Raw genomic sequence first — 11811 nt, 5'->3', positions numbered from 1 at the left:
AAGGTTATTCAAAGACCTGGATGTGGGAAATAAGGTACCCACAATAACCCATCTGGGGAAGTAGGGAAAGCAGATTGTAATTTTCATAGACTGAAAGGAAGAATCAGGTCATGTAAAGTCTTGCAGGTGTGAAGACTTAGGGATTTTTTGCCAAAGATCAGAAGAAAAAAAAATAAAGAGTGACATTGTCCGGTCTTTGTTTCTAAAAGATCCTTCTAGCTGCTGGGATAGTGATTTGGAGTGACATCTGAATTATAAATATTTAGATGTTAAATATTTTAAATATTTCTCATTCTACTTTTCTTAGCCTGGCTTTCAAGAGCTTATGTGATGCACTTCTAACTTGTTACCTTCAACAAATCCCTAACCTATCTGGAATGCCTGTCCCCAAGCTTGATGTGTGTCTATCTGACCTGTGAATTGGAGCAATGCTCAGAGCCACCTTCTCAATTAGCTTCTTAACTACAAGTATTAGCATGCTCTGAGTTCTCAGAAAACAGGTTTTGTGACTTTCTTTAGGCATTGTTTATTTTTTACATATACATGTATCTATTCTTTTTTAAAATTCTTTTCCCATTTAGGTTATTAGAGAATACTGAGCACAGTTGATCCCTGTTGCTTATCTGTTTTAAATATAGCAATGTGTACATGTCAATCTCAACCCCCCCAATCTATCCCTCCCTCCCACTTTTCCTAGCTAGTAAGTTCATTCTTTAAGTCTGTGAGTTTGGTTCTGTTTTGTAAATAAGTTCATTTGTATCATTTTTTAAGACTGTGCACATAAGTGATATTATATGATATTTTTATTTCTCTGTCTGAGTTACTGGGATACCTAGGTGACTCAGTGGTAAAGAATCTGCCTGATGATGAAGGAGACACAGGAGATGTGGGTTATCCCTGGGTCGGGAAGATCCCCTGGAAGAGGGAATGGTAACCCACTCCGGTATTGTTGCCTGAAAAATCCCAAGGACAGAGAAACCTGGTGGGCTACAGTCAATGGGTCACAAAGAGTTGGATACGACTAAGCATGTCTGAGTTACTTCATTTATCATGATAAGGCTCCAGGTCCATCCATGTTGGTGGCAGTTCAATTCAGTTCAGTTCAGTCACTCAGTAACATCTGACTCTTTGTGATCCCACAGACTGCATCATGCCAGGCTCCCCTGTCCATCAGTAACTCCTGGAGCTTCCTCAAACTCATGTCCATCAAGTCAGTGATGCCATCCAACCATCTCAACCTCTGTTGTCCCCTTCTCCTCAGGCCGTCAATCTTTCCCAGCATCAGGGTCTTTTCCAGTGAGTCAGTTCTTCACATCAGGTGGCCAAAGTATTGGAGTTTCAGCTTGAGCATCAGTCTTTCCAATGAATATTCAGGACTGATTTCCTTTAGGATTAACTAGTTTGATCTCCTTGCAGTCCAAAGGACTTTCAAGAGTCTTCTCCAACACCACAGTTCAAAAGCAGAAATTCCTTGGTGCCCAGGTTTTTTTGTGGTTCAACTCTTACATTCATATATGACTACTGGAAAAACTATAGCTTTGACTAGACAGACCTTTGTTGACAAAGTAGTGGCTCTGCTTTTTAATATGCTGTCTAGTTTTGGTCATAACTTTTCTTCCAAGGAGCAAGCGCCTTTTAATTTCATGGCTGCAGTCACCATCTGCAGTGATTTTGGAGCCCAGAAAAATAAAGTCTGACCACTGTTTCTATTGTTTCCCATCTATTTGCCATGAAGTGATGGGACCAGATGCCATGATCTTAGTTTCCTGAATGTTGAGTTTTTAAAGTCAGCTTTTTCACTCTCCTTTTCCACTTTCATCAAGAGGCTCTTTAGTTCTTCAATTTCTGCCATAAGGGTGGTGTCATCTGCATATCTGAGGTTATTGATATTTCTCCCGGCAATATTGATTCCAGCTTGTGCTTCATTAAGCCAGCATTTCTCATGATGTACTCTGAATATACGTTAAATAAGTAGGGTGACAATATACAGACTTGACGTACTCCTTTCCGATTGAAAACCAGTCTGTTGTTCCATGTCCAGTTCTAAACTGTTGCTTCTTGACCTGTATACAGATTTTCTCAGGAAACAGGTCAGGTGGTCTGGTATTCCCAGCTCTTCAGAATTTTTCACAGTTTGTTGTGACCCACACAGTCAAAGTCTTTGGCATAGTTATAAAGCAAAAGTAGATGTTTTTGTGGAACTTTCTTGCTTTTTTGATGAGCCAATGGATGTTGGCAATTTGATCTCTGATTCCTCTGCCTTTTGTAAATCCAGCTTGAATATCTGGAAGTTCACAGTTTATGTACTGTTGAAGCCTGGCTTGGAGAATTTTGAGCATTTCTTTGCTAGTATATGAGATCCATGCAATTGTGCAATAGTTTGAACATTCTTTGGCATTGCCTTTTGGGGATTGGAATGAAAAGTGACCTTTACCAATACTGTGGCCAATGGTGAGTTTTCCAAATTTGCTGGCATATTGTGTTCAGCACTTTCACAGCATCATCTCTTAGGATTTGAAATAGCTCAACTGGAATTCCATCACCTCCACTAGATTTTGTTAGTAGTAATGCTTCCTAAGGCCCACTCGACTTCACATTCTAGGATGTCTGGCTCTAGGTGAGTGATCACACTATCGTGGTTATCTGGGTCATTAAGATCTTTTTGTATAGCTCTTCTGGTATTTTTGCCACCTCTTCTTAATATGGTCTGCTTGTGTTAGGTCCATACCATTTCTGTCTTTCATTGAGCCCATCTTTGCATAAAATGTTCCCTTGGTATCTCTCATTTTCTTGAAGAGATCTCTAGTCTTTGCCATTCTTTTGTTTTCCTCTATTTTTTTACATTGATCACTGAGGAAGGCTTTCTTATCTCTCCTTGCTCTTCTTTGGAACTCTGCATTCAAATGAGTATATCTTTTCTTTTCTCCTTTGCCTTTATCTTCTCTTCTTTCTCAGCTATTTGTAAGGCCTCCTCAGACAACCATTTTGCCTTTTTGCAAGTGATATTATTTCATTCATTTTAATGGCTGAGTAATATTTTATTGTATATATGTACCACATTTTCTTTATTCATTTTTCTGTAGATGGACATTTAGGTTGCTTCTACATCTTGGATTTGTAAACAGTGCTGCAATGAATATTGAGGTGCATATATCCTTTTGAACTATGGCTTCTCTAGATATATGCCCAGGAAGGGGATTGCTGGATCATATGGTAAGCTTCTATATTCATTTATTAAGGCACCTCCTTACGGTTCTCCCCATGAACAGCATGAAATAAAAAAGATACGACACTGAAAGATGAACCCGCCGAGGTCAGTAGATGTCCAATATTCTACTGGATGAGAGCAGAGAAAGAGCTCCAGAAGAAATGAAGAGGCTGATCCAAGGCAGAAACGATGCCCAGGTTGTGGAATTGGTCTGGTAGTTAAAGTCCAATGCCTGTAAAGAACAATATTGCATAGGAACCCCAAATGTTAGATCCATGAATTGAGGGATATAATTGGGCAGTGATCAAACAGGAGATGGCAAGAGTGGACATTGATATTTTAGGAATCAGTGGACTAAAATTGACTGAAATGGGTGAATTTAATTCAGAATGACAGTTGTATCTACTGCTGTGGACAAGATCTCTTAGAAGAAATGGAGTAGACCTCATAGTCAACAAAAGAGTTTGAAATGCAGTACTTGGGTGCAATCTCAAAAATGACAGATTGATCTCGGTTTGTTTTCCAAGGCAAACCATTCAACATCACAGTAATCTAAGTATATTCCTCAACCACTGATGCCAAAGAAGATAAACTTAAATGGCTCTATGATGACCTACAATATCTTCTAGGGCTAATTCCAAAAAAAAAAAATATGTCCTTTCCATCATAGGGGACTAGAATGCAAAAGTAGGAAGTCAAGAGATACCTGGAATAACAGGCAAGTTTGGCCCTGAGAACAAAATGAAAGCAGGGCAAAGGCTAAGAGTTTTGCCAAGAGAACGCACTGATCATAGCAAACACCCTCTTCCAACAACACAAGAGACGACTGTACACAGGGACATCACCAGATATCAATACTGAAATCAGATTGATTATATTCTTTGTAGCCAAAGATGGAGAAGCTCTATACAGTCAGTAAAAAACAAGATGTGCAGCTGAACTGTGGCTTAGATCATGAACTCCTTATTGCAAAATTCAGACGTAAATTGAAGAAACTAGGGAAAACCCCTAGATAATTTAGGGATGACCTAAATCAAGTCCCTTATGATTATACAGTGAAAGTGACATATAGATTGAAGGAATTATATTTGATAGAGTGCCTGAATAACTATAGACAGAGGTTTGTAACATTCTACAAGAGCTGGTGACCAAAACCATCCCAAGAAAAAGAAATGAAACAAGGCAAAATGGTTGTCTGAGGAGGGCTTTCCACACTGTGGTGCTGGTGAAGACTCCTGAGAGCCCCTGGGACAGGAAGGAGGTCAAACTAGTCAGACCTAAAGGAAATCAACCCCTGAGTATTCACCGGAAGGACTGATATTGAAGCTGAAACTCCAATACTTTGGCCACCTGATGCAAAGAGCAAACTCACTGAGAAAGACCCTAATGTTGGGAAAGACTGAGGGCAGGAGAAGGGGCTGACAGGGGATGAGATGATTGGATGGCATAATAGACTCAATGGGCATGAGTTTGAGCAAGCTCCAGGAGACAGTGAAGGAGAGGGAAGCCTGGTATGCTACAGTCCATGGATCTCAAAGAGTCAGACACCCTGAGGGACAAAACAGCAACAAGAAAAACTGTTCTCCATAGTGGTTTTACCAATTAATATTCTGACCAACAGTGTAGGAAGGTTCCTTTATCTCCACACCCTCTCCAGAAATTATTGCTTGTAGACTTTTTGGTGATGTCCATTCTAACTGGTGTAAGGTGAAATCTGATTCTAGTTTTGATTTGCATTTCTCTAATAATTAGTGATGTTGGGCATCTTTGTTGAGGTCCTTTAATGGACCAGAACCTGATGGTCTGGAGTCGACTGATAAGAAAGTAAAGGAGAGAGAAAGAGGCTGATATACCTTGGTTTATGCAGAAAGCCAATAAAGTCCCTGGCACGGGGCTTGCTTTGTTCACGGAGGCCTCAGGCGCCCTCTCAATGGGGTGAAGGCACAGAGTACCTTCTCTAGAGGGTCTTAGAAGTCCGGGCAGGAAAGTGAACTGAGAGAGCCTCTGTGCTCCAAAGAAATAGCCTGAGAGAGAGAGGAGAGGAGAGAGAGAGAGAAAAAGCAAGACATGGGGACCAAAGCCCTGATGGAGCAAAGGTGTTTTATTCAACATTGTGTAGATTTTTATACTGTCTTACAAGATAGCTATTTTCAGCAGAGATAAAATCAAAACTTACAAGGAAACATGATGTCATCCATATGAAAGAGAGAGAGGGGGTTGTAAATAGTCACTACTTATCACCGTATAGAAAAACTAACAAAGGAAATGCCTGGATTCTTCAGCCCCTGGGAGAGGCTTGCCTCTCCTCTTAATTCCGGAATATTCAGGAATTAATAAGGAACAGAGGATTCCTGACAGATCCAAAACATCACACAGGAAGCCTTCTTTTAAATGCTTCCTGACAATTCCCCCTATTTTATTATATTTGCAAAAAAAAAAAAAAAAAGCCCTGACCAAATGAGTTTGGTTAGTATTAACCAACCTTACAGAAAGGCAATGGTAAACAACAAATATAATTATGAAGACAATCACCAAAGTTACAGTTCCAGACCCGATACTGTGGGTAATACTTTGAAACCATTGTTGTTGGTCTAGCCCAGATAATTTGTTCAGCTAAAGTTTCCAGATTAGGGGAAGAGGGCAGGTTTTTGGAGGTTTTTTTAATTAACTTTCTTAGGGCAGTCCCTTTTTATTTTTTTGTTTTTTTTTAAATTAAATGTATTTATTTTAATTAGAGGCTAATTACTTTACAATATTGTATTGGTTTTGCCATACATCAACATGAATCCTCCATGGGTCTACATTTGTTCCCAATCCTGAACCCTCCTCCCACCTCCCTCCCATACTATCCCTCTGGGTCATCCCAGTGCACCAGCCCCAAGCTTCCTGTATCCTGCATCGAACCTGGACTGGCAATTGTCCCTTTTTAAATGGTTCTTATCTCCACATATAGAGCATCCTTCATTTTCCTTTCTTAAGGCAGCAATCATTGTTTCAGCTAGCATTTTCATCTTTTGAGTTTCTGATGCTAGATTGCGACAAGCCTTCAAATAATCAATAATAGTCCCTGTCTCAAAATTGGAGCTATAGCTTTTTGGACATTCCTGATTTGCATTTTCATAAGCAAGTAATTTCTCTTTGCCTTTTTGCTTCTTCTCCAATTACAGTCCATGAAATAGCAGTTTGGTATCTACCTAAAAAACTCAGCATATGTACAATTGCCTGCTAATTCTGCTTCAGTCGTGTCCAACTCTGTGCGACCCATAGACGGCAGCCCACCAGGCTCCCCGTCCCTGGGATTCTCCAGGGCAAGAACACTGGAGTGGGTTGTCATTGTCTTCCTCCAATGCATGGAAGTGAAAAGTGAAAGTGAAGTCGCTCAGCCGTGTTCGACTCTTAGCGACCCATGGACTGCAGCCTACCAGGCTCTGCCATCCATGGGATTTTCCAGGCAAGAGTGCTGGAGTGGGGTGCATTGCCTTCTCCATATGTTACATTGGGGCCCTGTAATATTTAATATAGCTACATGTAGGCTCCCCCTTGAGTAATTTGATCCCCAAGCTTCAAGGGCCACTGTTTTTAATTGTTCATGAAACAAGGGAGGGCACTGTATCTGAGCTTCTATATAGCATCAAATTGTTCTTTTCCAATTAGCATTTCAAAAGTGATTTGATCTTGGGTCGTGCCATTTTGAGCATTTCCTGTCAGTATGTCTCTGACTATATCATGAAACCACATCATCCACTGAAGAATATTCTCCTGGATTAAAGAGAGCTTTTATTAAAGTTCCCAATCATGGGGAATAAAATTTAAATAGAGGATGTTATAGAATTTAGAAGTACTTTAGTAAAAGGTGAATGTGTAGCCTATACATAGTTATAGCTTTTTTAATTTGTTGCATATGAATGAAGTTAATACCCTCATATTGAAGCATTATGTTCCCTTGAATGTCAGGATTTCTTAAAACTGGAAAGGCAGAGAAACATCAGCTTCAGAGACCTCTGATTGCAAAGCCAGCAATTCAGAAAGCCTCTGTTGTGAAGGAGAGTGAGTAGGTAAATTATTGTTTATTCAGAAAGGTGGGTGTTGGTTTTAATAATCAAAAGGTGTCTTAGGGAGTAGTTGCCAGAATCATTCGGTTCTAGCAAGGGAGAGACGTTGGGATTGTGTCCGCTGGCAGGGGAGGACGCTTGGAATAACCAGGGAAGGGCTTGTAGGAAAATTCTGAAATATTTTAATGTTGTTCTAATTGGGCCTTTGATAAGGTATCATCATCTAATTCATATTCATGTAATAAGAGTTCTGCCTGTTGCTGAGTATTAGGAGGGTTAGAAATTACCTTGTAATTGCAAAATCATGGCTTCAATACGAGCCCACAGGGGCCAAAAATCTATCGGGATATTTTTTCCCTGTCTGGTGGCACATTCAACATTCTCTATGGGCCCAGTGCCAAATTTATAAATCAAAACTACCTTCTCAGGGAACCAAGGGTTGCATTCAACAACTGTCTGAAGGCAAGCCTCTATTCACCGAGGTGAAACTGAAAATCCCTGAACTTTATATAAGTGCTGAAGTAAAGTAGAAAGTGATGGGGCTTTCAGCCATTTGACCCATGTCTTAGTAATTACTGGCCTCAATAGCCCTCGAGGTCACTCCTTCCGATCTACTAATTGTACAGGTCCCTGTTCAGGCGCACTTTTTTGAGGTCCTTTAAATGGACCAGAACTGGTGGTCGGAGTTGACTGAAGGAAAGTGAAGGAGAGAGAAGGAGGCGAATTCCTTGGTTTATGCAGAAAGCCAGTAAAGTCCCTGACACTGGGCTTGCACTGTTCACGTGGAGGCCTCAGGAGCCCTCTCGTGGGTATGAAGGCACAGAATACCTTCTCTAGAGGGTCTTAGAAGCCTGGGCAGGAAAGTGAACTGAGAGAGCCTCTGTGCTCCAAAGAAATAGCCTGAGAGAGAGAAGAGGGAGGGAGAGAAAGAGAGAGAGAGAGAGAGAGAGCAAGACACGGGGACCAAAGCTCTGATGAAGCAAAGACGTTTTATTCAACATTGTGTAGGTTTTATACTGTTCTTACAAGATAGCTATTTTCAGCAGAGATAAAAATCAAAACTTAGAAGGAAACATGAGATCATCCCATATGAAAGAGAGAGAGAGGGTTGTAAATAGTCACTTTTACCATATGGTTCATAAAAAGGAAGATGGTACTTATCACCATATAGAAAAACTAACAAAGGAAATGCCTGGATTCCTCAGCCCCCAGGAGAGGCTTGCCTCTCCTTTTAATTCTGGAATATTCAGGATTTAATAAGGAACAGAGAATTCCTGACAGATCCAAAACAGCACACAGGAAGCCTCCTGTTAAATGCTTCTGACACATTTTTTCACGTGCCTCTTAGCCATCTGTGTGTTTTCTTTGGAGAAATGTTTATTTAGCTCTCTGGCCCAATTTTTGCTTATGCTGTTATTTTTTTTTAACCACCTGGACTGTTTTAAATTTTGGTGATTAATCCCTTCTTTTCACATCATTTGCAAATTTCTTTCTTAAAAAGCATTCTAGATTTAAAATCCATTCTTAACTCTTTCACTGGACTGTCAGTTGCTTGAAGGCTATCACTAATGTTCTCTGTCAACTTCCTGAATATGCTACATGCACAGTACAATTGTGTCAGCAAATAAGTCAGTAAATCTCAGTGCCCTCTATTACTGATCATTTTTTTAAGTAAGGCTAAGTTTTATTACTTTCAATGTAAAATAATTTGTAATATTCTGAGGCTTTGTGAATAAAAGAACAATTCTTTCCTTTTTAAAAAATTCAAATTTTTATAAAATTTTAAATGTTACTTTCCATTTACAGTTATTACAAAATATTGAATATATTCCCCATATTGTATGATACATCCTTGAGCCTATCTTAAATTTTTTTTCTTAAAGATTGTTTTGTTTTTGCTTGAATGGGACCAATTTATATTCAGAGGTCTATCCATGTGCTTGACTGCACAGGACAAGAGAGTTTTTCCCAATCTCTTCCACATATACACAGGTATAATATTTAATATATGAATATATATAATGAATATAATATTCATTGGAACGAACTGATGTTGAAGGTGAAATTTCAATACTTTGGCCACCTGAAGTGAAGAGCTGACTCATTTGAAAAGACCCTGATGCTGGAAAGATTGAAGGCGGGAGGAGAAGGGAACGATGGAGGATCAGATGGTTGGATGGCATCACTGACTCAATGCGCAATGAGCTTGAGTAAACTCCAGGAGTTGGCGATGGACGGGAGGCCTGGTGTGCTGGAGTCCATGGGGTCGCAAAGAGTAGGACACTATTGTGTGATGGTACTGGCACTGAACTGAATCTTTAAAGGTGGCATAAGAAATGGAATAGTGTAATGTGTAATTATCTATCCTAGGTTCAAGTTCCAGATAACTACCTATTACGTATGCATTAACTTTTATCAAGTCTTTAGTAAACCACGTCTATAATTCTACAAGAATATAGGTTAGTAAACCAGGTCCATAATTCTATAAGACAGACATTTTTGATATTCATGAGAGGTTTATATGCTGTGTGTCCAAACTCATCCTTCTGTCACACATACATCCATCAAACATCATCATCATTCATCATCTTTTCCATAATCCACAGCTCAAGTGAGAGATATTCCCATGCTCAAAACTGTGTAATCCTTTTTGAGTTTATTGTTTTTTTCTGGAGACTACATATTAAAAAGATGAAGGAAAGGACGTCAGGATATCCCTCTGGAAGCCTGCCACCTGAGTAGTAACATTTCCAACTATAAATGTACGATGCCATGAAGAATTTTTCTATTGAATTTTCTTTAAGATTTTTATGACATGAACCATTTATAAAATCTTAATGAATTTGTTACACTGTTGTTTTGATTTGGGGTTTTGGATGTGCTGCATGTAGAATCTTATCTTCTCAATCAAGGATCAAACCTACACCCCCTGCATTGGAATGCAAAGCCTTAATTTCTGGACCACCAGGGAAGTCCTTAGGAAGAATTTTTAAACAACTACTATTTTGCCATACCTCCTTAATAGAAAACTGATGGAGGGGGGAGTTAGAAAAGATTATGTGTAACTCTTGTTTTCCAGCTGGTTAGTATTTAGTCTTCTTAAGATGTATCGATATCAATAATTTTAATCTGTAATTTATGAAACACAGCTGGGACTTTTGTTGTTCATTTTGTCATCTCTTCCCATGCCCTTTAGAGATGATAGTGTATAAGTTCTCACTCCTAAGTTTGGTCCAGCAGATGGAAATTTTGAGATAGTTTCTCCATGAGATTGCCATAACAAAATATGCATTGAGTTCTCTAAACCAATTTATCAAAGATTAAAAAAAATAACTATCCAAATTTATCAACAAAAATGAAAGTCAGATACAGCATGTCACTTTAAACTAGGACTAGCAATTCACAACTGATGTTTCTCTGATATGCCAAAACCATTTTAGCATCTTTGTTGTTGTTCAGTTGCTAAGTACTGTTCAACTTTTGTGACCCCATGAACTGCAATGCAACAGCCTTCCCTGTCCTTCACTATCTCCCAGAGTTTGGTAAATTCATGTACATTGAGTCAGTGATGCTATCTAACCATCTCATCCTCTGCTTCCCTCTTCTCCTTTTGCCCTCAATCTTTCCCAGCATAAGGGTCTTTTCTAATAAGTCCACTCTTTGCATCAGGTGGCTAAAAGTATTGGCGCTTCAGCTTCAGCATCAGTCCTTCCAATGAATATTCAAGGTTGATTTCCTTTAGGATTGACTTATTTGATCTCCTTGGTGTCCAAAGGACTCTCAAGAATCTTCTTAAGCACCACAATTCAAAAGCATCAATTCTTCAGCACTCAGCCTTTTTTATGGTCCAATTCTCACATCCATGCATGACTACTGGAAAAACGATAGCTCTGTCTATATGGACCTTTGCCAGCAAAGTGATGTCTCTGGTTTTTAATATGCTGTCTAGGTGTATCATAAGTTTTCTTCCAAGGAGGAAATATCTTTTAATTTCATGGCTGCAGTCAACATTCAAGAAAATAAAATCTGTCCACCGCTTATATTTTCCTCTTTCTATTTCCATGATGTGATGAGACTGGTTGTCATGATCTTAGTTTTTTGAATGTTGAGTTTTAAGGCAGCTTTTTCACTCCTCTTTCACTTTCAAGAGGCTCTTTAGTTCCTCTTCACTTTCTGCATTAGAGTGGTATCATCTGCATATCTGAGGTTGTTGATATTTCTCCCAGCCATCTTGATTCCAGTTTGTGCTTCATCCAGCCCAGCATTTCACATGATTAAATAAGCAAGGTGACCATATACAGCCTTGATGTACTCCTTTCCCAATTTGGAATCAGTCCATTGTTCCATGTCTGGTACTAACTATTGGATCTTGGCCCACATACAGGTTGCTCAGGAGACAAGTAAGGTTGTCTGGTACTCCCATCTCTTTAAGAATTTTCCACAGTTTGTTGTGATCCACACAGTCAAAGTCCTTAGATTAGTCAGTGAAGCAGAAGTAGATATTTTTCTGGAATTCCCTGGCTTTCTCTATGATGTAATGAATGTTAGCAA

Source organism: Bos taurus, unplaced genomic scaffold, assembly GCF_002263795.3.
Source record: "Bos taurus isolate L1 Dominette 01449 registration number 42190680 breed Hereford unplaced genomic scaffold, ARS-UCD2.0 Super-Scaffold_1723_ScbfJmS_2085, whole genome shotgun sequence".
Classification (NCBI taxonomy): Eukaryota; Metazoa; Chordata; class Mammalia; order Artiodactyla; family Bovidae; genus Bos; species Bos taurus.
Note: the sequence above shows the minus strand (reverse complement) of the source record.